Source organism: Hyperolius riggenbachi, chromosome 2, assembly GCF_040937935.1.
Source record: "Hyperolius riggenbachi isolate aHypRig1 chromosome 2, aHypRig1.pri, whole genome shotgun sequence".
Classification (NCBI taxonomy): domain Eukaryota; kingdom Metazoa; phylum Chordata; class Amphibia; order Anura; family Hyperoliidae; genus Hyperolius; species Hyperolius riggenbachi.
The window spans coordinates 500,464,356-500,471,070 of record NC_090647.1 but is presented as its reverse complement, the minus strand read 5'-3'; positions in this window follow the sequence as shown (position 1 = coordinate 500,471,070).

Genomic DNA, 6,715 nt, shown 5'->3' with positions numbered 1-6,715 from the left:
ACTTTGGTGAGAGCAGTTTCGGTTGAGTGGGCAGGCCGAAATCCAGATTGCAGTGGGTCTAGCAGTGAGTTGGCATTGAGGAACTGGGTCAGGCGTTTGTCAACCAGATGCTCAAGGAGTTTTGAGGCAAAGGGGAGGAGGGAGATAGGACGGTAGTTGGAGGGTAGCGAGGGGTCGAGGGAGGGTTTCTTGAGCAGGGGTAGTACAGTGGCCTGCTTGAAGTCTTAGGGGAAGGTGCCTGTGGATAGGGAGAGGTTGAACAGGGTAGTGAGGACTGGGGACAATTCCGTGAAGTGAGGCTGGAGTAAATCAGATATCTTATATTTCAATATGCTTGTGAAGTGCTAAGAATCCTGTATGGATCAATCATATTGGTTGCATTCCTCTGTGCTATTGCTTTTATTAATAACCCATATTGTGATATCAGATCCTTAATTAGGGATAGTTGTGTGATTTTATGCATTTACAGTCCTGGGACTTGAGTTATGAACTTGTAGGCACTGTGTTAATTTTTCTGATAGGTGAGATTTTTTGCCAGAAATAAAGAATTTAATATTTTGCACATTTCAGTCTTTATTTTCTTATTTAATATAGTCATAACTCTTTCATGTAGAGCTGTTTACTCTAATTTATATCCTTTATGACATGTGTGCTGTCATTATTCTTTAAATAGCTTGCCTAACATCGCCCCATGCGCCAATCTCTGCATAGGATGGAGCGGGAAACTGTATAAGGCAGGGGCGTGTTTTTTTAAAAACAGGGGCGTGGTGTTGCAGAGGCGTGTCTTAGTGTCCCTTTTTCCTCGCTCCAAAAGTTGGTTGGTATGCACAACCCAGCTGGATCACATACTTCACAGGCAGCGGCACAACAGAGTGGACCGGAAGGACATCGAGGGGAGCAGATGGACTACAATGGGCTGGAGGGAACCCCACGTAAGTAAAGGTCCTGTCGTCCCATTTGTCTCAGGTTCAATTTAACCACTTAACGACCGCCCCCAGCCGATGGGCGGCGGCAAAGTCCGGGCCCAAACGACCGCAATACGCCCATCGGCGGGGGCGGCTGCGGGAGTGGCTATGCGGCGATCGCGTCATTCGTGACGCGATCAGCCGCCGGGGACTGGCTCCGCCCCCCATTCGCCGTAACCCGCCGGCCGTTCGGAAGCGCCGGCGGGTTACTGGCATCCGGATCGCCGCTGCAACAGTGTATAATAGGCTTTGTAATGTATACAAAGCCTATTATACTGGCTGCCTCCTGCCCTGGTGGTCCCAGTGTCCGAGGGACCACCAGGGCAGGCTGCAGCCACCCTAGTCTGCACCCAAGCACACTGATTTCCCCCCCCCTGCCCCCTGATCGCCCACAGCACCCCTCAGACCCCCCCCTGCCCACCCCCCAGACCACTGTTTGCACCCAGTCACCCTCCTAATCACCCATCAATCACTCCCTGTCACTATCTGTCAACGCTATTTTTTTTTTAAGTCCCTAATCTGCCCCCTACTCCCTCCTGATCACCCCCCCACCCCTCAGATTCTCCCCAGACCCCCCCCAGACCCCCCCCCCGTGTACTGTATGCATCTATCCCCCCTGATCACCTGTCAATCACCTGTCAATCACCTGTCAATCACCCGTCAATCACCCGTCAATCACCCCCTGTCACTGCCACCCATCAATCAGCCCCTGATCTGCCCCTTGCGGGCAATCTGATCACCCCCCCACACCAATAGATCGCCCGCAGATCCGACATCAGATCACCTCCCAAATCCATTGTTTACATCTATTCTCTCCTCTAAACACCCACTAATTACCCATCAATCACCCCCTATCACCACCTGTCACTGTTACCCATCAGATTAGACCCTAATCTGCCCCTTGCGGGCACCCAATCACCTGCCCACACGCTCAGATTGCCCTCAGACCCCCCCCTTATCAATTCGCCCGTGCAATATTTACATCTGTTATTCCGGGTAATAACCCACTGATCACCTGTCAATCACCCATCAATCACCCCCTGTCACTGCCACCCATCAATCACCCCCTGTCACTGCCACCCATCAATCAGCCCCTAACCTGCCCCTTGCGGGCAATCTGATCACCCACCCACACCAATAGATCGCCCGCAGATCCGACATCAGATCACCTCCCAAATCCATTGTTTACATCTATTCTCTCCTCTAAACACCCACTAATTACCCATCAATCACCCCCTATCACCACCTGTCACTGTTACCCATCAGATTAGACCCTAATCTGCCCCTTGCGGGCACCCAATCACCCGCCCACACGCTCAGATTGCCCTCAGACCCCCCCCCCTTATCAATTTGCCCGTGCAATATTTACATCTGTTATTCCGGGTAATAACCCACTGATCACCTGTCAATCACCCATCAATCACCCCCTGTCACTGCCACCCATCAATCACCCCCTGTCACTGCCACCCATCAATCAGCCCCTAACCTGCCCCTTGCAGGCAATCTGATCACCCACCCACACCAATAGATCGCCCGCAGATCCGACATCAGATCACCTCCCAAATCCATTGTTTACATCTATTCTATCCTCTAAACACCCACTAATTACCCATCAATCACCCCCTATCACCACCTGTCACTGTTACCCATCAGATTAGACCCTAATCTGCCCCTTGCGGGCACCCAATCACCCGCCCACACCTCAGAACGCCCTCAGACCCCAGCCCTGATCACCTCGCCAGTGCATTGCTTGCATCTATTTCCCCCCTCTAATCACACCTTGAGACACCCATCAATCACCTCCTGTCACCCCCTAGCACACCTACCCATCAGATCAGGCCCTAATTTGCCCCGTGTGGGCTCCTGATCACTCGGCCAAACCCTCAGATCCCCCTCAGACCCCCTTCCGATCACCTCCACAGTGCATTGATTGCATCTATTTTCCCCTCTAACCGCCCCCTGAGACACCCATCAATCACCTCCTGTCACCCCCCTAGCACTCCTATCCATCAGATCAGGCCCAATACATCCTGTCATCTAAGAGGCCACCCTGCTTATGACCGATTCCACAAAGTTTGCCCCCTCATAGACCACCTGTCATCAAAATTTGCAGATGCTTATACCCCTGAACAGTCATTTTGAGAAATTTGGTTTCCAGACTACTCACAGTTTTGGGCCCGTAAAATGCCAGGGCAGTATAGGAACCCCACAAGTGACCCCATTTTAGAAAGAAGACACCCCAAGGTATTCTGTTAGGTGTATGATGAGTTCATAGAATATTTTATTTTTTGTCAAAAGTTAGCGGAAATTGGATTGTTATTGTTTTTTTCACAAAGTGTCATTTTTCACTAACTTGTGAGAAAAAATAAAATCTTCTATGAACTCACCATACCCCTAACGGAATACCTTGGGGTGTCTTCTTTCTAAAATGGGGTCACTTGTGGGGTTCCTATACTGCCCTGGCATTTTAGGGGCCCTAAACCGTGAGGAGTAGTCTAGAAAACAAATGCCTCAAAATGACCTGTGAATAGGACGTTGGGCCCCTTAGCGCACCTAGGCTGCAAAAAAGTGTCACACATGTGGTATCGCCATACTCAGGAGAAGTAGTATAATGTGTTTTGTGGTGTATTTTTACACATACCCATGCTGGGTGGGAGAAATCTCTCTGTAAATGGACAATTGTGTGTAAAACAAATAAAAAAATGTGTCATTTACAGAGATATTTCTCCCACCCAGCATGGTTATATGTAAAAATACACCACAAAACACATTATACTACTTCTTCTGAGTACGGCGATACCACATGTGTGACACTTTTTTGCAGCCTAACTGTGCTAAGGGGCCCAAAGTCCAATGAGTACCTTTAGGATTTCACAGGTCATTTTGAGACATTTGGGTTCAAGACTACTCCTCACGGTTTAGGGCCCCTAAAATGCCAGGGCAGTATAGGAACCCCACAAGTGACCCCATTTTAGAAAGAAGACACCCCAAGGTATTCTTTTAGGTGTATGATGAGTTCATAGAAGATTTTATTTTTTGTCACAAGTTAGCGGAAATTGATATGTATTGTTTTTTTTTTCACAAAGTGTCATTTTCCGCTAACTTGTGACAAAAAAAAAATCTTCTATGAACTCACCATACTCCTAACAGAATACCTTGGGGTGTCTTCTTTCTAAAATGGGGTCACTTGTGGGGTTCCTATACTGCCCTGGCATTTTAGGGGCCCTAAACCGTGAGGAGTAGTCTAGAATCCAAATGCCTCAAAATGACCTGTGAATAGGACGTTAGGCCCCTTAGCGCACCTAGGTTGCAAAAAAGTGTCACACATGTGGTATCGCCGTACTCAGAAGAAGTAGTATAATGTGTTTTGGGGTGTATTTTTATACATACCCATGCTGGGTGGGAGAAATCTCTCTGTAAATGGACAATTGTGTGTAAAAAAAATCAAATAATTGTCATTTACAGAGATATTTCTCCCACCCAGCATGGGTATGTGTAAAAATACACCCCAAAACACATTATACTACTTCTCCTGAGTACGGCGGTACCACATGTGTGGCACTTTTTTGCACCCTAAGTGCGCTAAGGGGCCCAAAGTCCAATGAGTACCTTTAGGATTTCACAGGTCATTTTGCCACATTTGGTTTCAAGACTACTCCTCACGGTTTAGGGCCCCTAAAATACCAGGGCAGTATAGGAACCCCACAAATGACTCCATTTTAGAAAGAAGACACCCCAAGGTATTCCGTTAGGAGAATGGCGAGTTCATAGAAGATTTTATTTTTTGTCACAAGTTAGCGGAAAATGACACTTTGTGAAAAAAAACAATTAAAATCAATTTCCGCTAACTTGTGACAAAAAAAAAAAATCTTCTATGAACTCACCATACATCTAACGGAATACCTTGGGGTGTCTTCTTTCTAAAATGGGGTAATTTGTGGGGTTCCTATACTGTCCTGGCATTTTAGGGGCCCTAAACCGTGAGGAGTAGTCTTGAAACGAAATTTCTCAAAATGACCTGTGAAATCCTAAAGGTACTCATTGGACTTTGGGCCCCTTAGCGCAGTTAGGGTGCAAAAAAGTGCCACACATGTGGTATCGCCGTACTCAGGAGAAGTAGTATAATGTGTTTTGGGGTGTATTTTTCCACATACCCATGCTGAGTGGGAGAAATATCTCTATAAATAGACAATTGTGTGTAAAAAAAATAAAAAAATTGTCATTTACGGAGATATTTCTCCCACCCAGCATGTGTATGTGTAAAAATACACCCCAAAACACATTATACTACTTTTCCTGAGTACGGCAATACCACATGTGTGGCACTTTTTTGCGGCCTAACTGCGCTAAGGGGCCCAAAGTCCAATGAGCATCTTTAGGCTTTACAGGGGTGCTTACAATTAGGCACCCCCCAAATGCCAGGACAGTAAACACACCCCACAAATGACCCCTTTCTGGAAAGTAGACACTTCAAGGTATTCAGAGAGGAGCATAGTGAGTCCGTGGCAGATTTCATTTTTTTTTGTCGCAAGTTAGAAGAAATGGAAACTTTTTTTTTTTTTTTTTTTTTGTCACAAACTGTCATTTTCCGCTAACTTGTGACAAAAAATAAAATCTTCTATGAACTCACCATGCCTCTCACTGAATACTTTGGGATGTCTTCTTTCCAAAATGGGGTCATTTGGGGGGTATTTGTACTATCCTGGAATTTTAGCCCCTCATGAAACATGACAGGTGCGCAGAAAAGTCAGAGATGCTTGAAAATGGGAAAATTCACTTTTGGCACCATAGTTTGTAAACGCTATAACTTTTACCCAATCCAATAAATATACACTGAATGTTTTTTTTTTTATCAAAGACATGTAGCAGAATAACTTTCGCGCTCAAATGTATAGGAAATTTTACTTTATTTGAAAAATGTCAGCACAGAAAGTTAAAAAAGTCATTTTTTTGACAAAATTCATGTCTTTTTTGATGAATATAATAAAAAGTAAAACTCGCAGCAGCAATCAAATAGCATCAAAAGAAAGCTGTATTAGTGACAAGAAAAGGAGGTAAAATTCATTTAGGTGGTAGGTTGTATGACCGAGCAATAAACCGTGAAAGCTGCAGTGGTCTGAATGGAGAAAAAGGCTCTGGTCCTTAAGGGGCGAAAAGACTGTGGTCCTGAAGTGGTTAAAGTGTACCAGAGACAAAGATACATACCTGAGGCTTCCTCCAGCCCCTCCGCAGCAATTGCTCCCAAGCTTTCTTCCTCCGCCTTCTGATTCTCCTGGCAGAAGCTCTGTAAGTTTGGCCAGTGGGCGCATGCGCAGTGCGGCTGCGTGCGCTCCCCTGTCTTCCTCCTGCTGCTAGTACTGTGCAGGCGCAGAGTGCTCCCGGCCATGGGAGCACGACAGGGCGCATGTACACAGCTGGGCCGCGCATGTGCAGACTGACCCGACAGGCCAAGCTAATGGGGCTTCTACCAGGAGAAAGAGGAGGCGGAGGAAGATGGCGTGGGAGGATCGGTGTGGAGGGGGCTGCAGGAAAACCCCAGGTATGTATAAATCATTTATAACTATTCATCTCAGGTTCTCTTTTGGACCACCTGGGCTCCCACAGCTAAAGGGCCCCATAGCAGTCACCACAGCTGCTGTGGCTAAAGTTCCGCCTTTGAACCTCCCTTCACCTGCTGTTTTCTGTGACTGCCCTGCTGGGAGCTGATTGGTTGTTTTGTGGAGACACTTTCCCACGTCTCAGCATTGTCT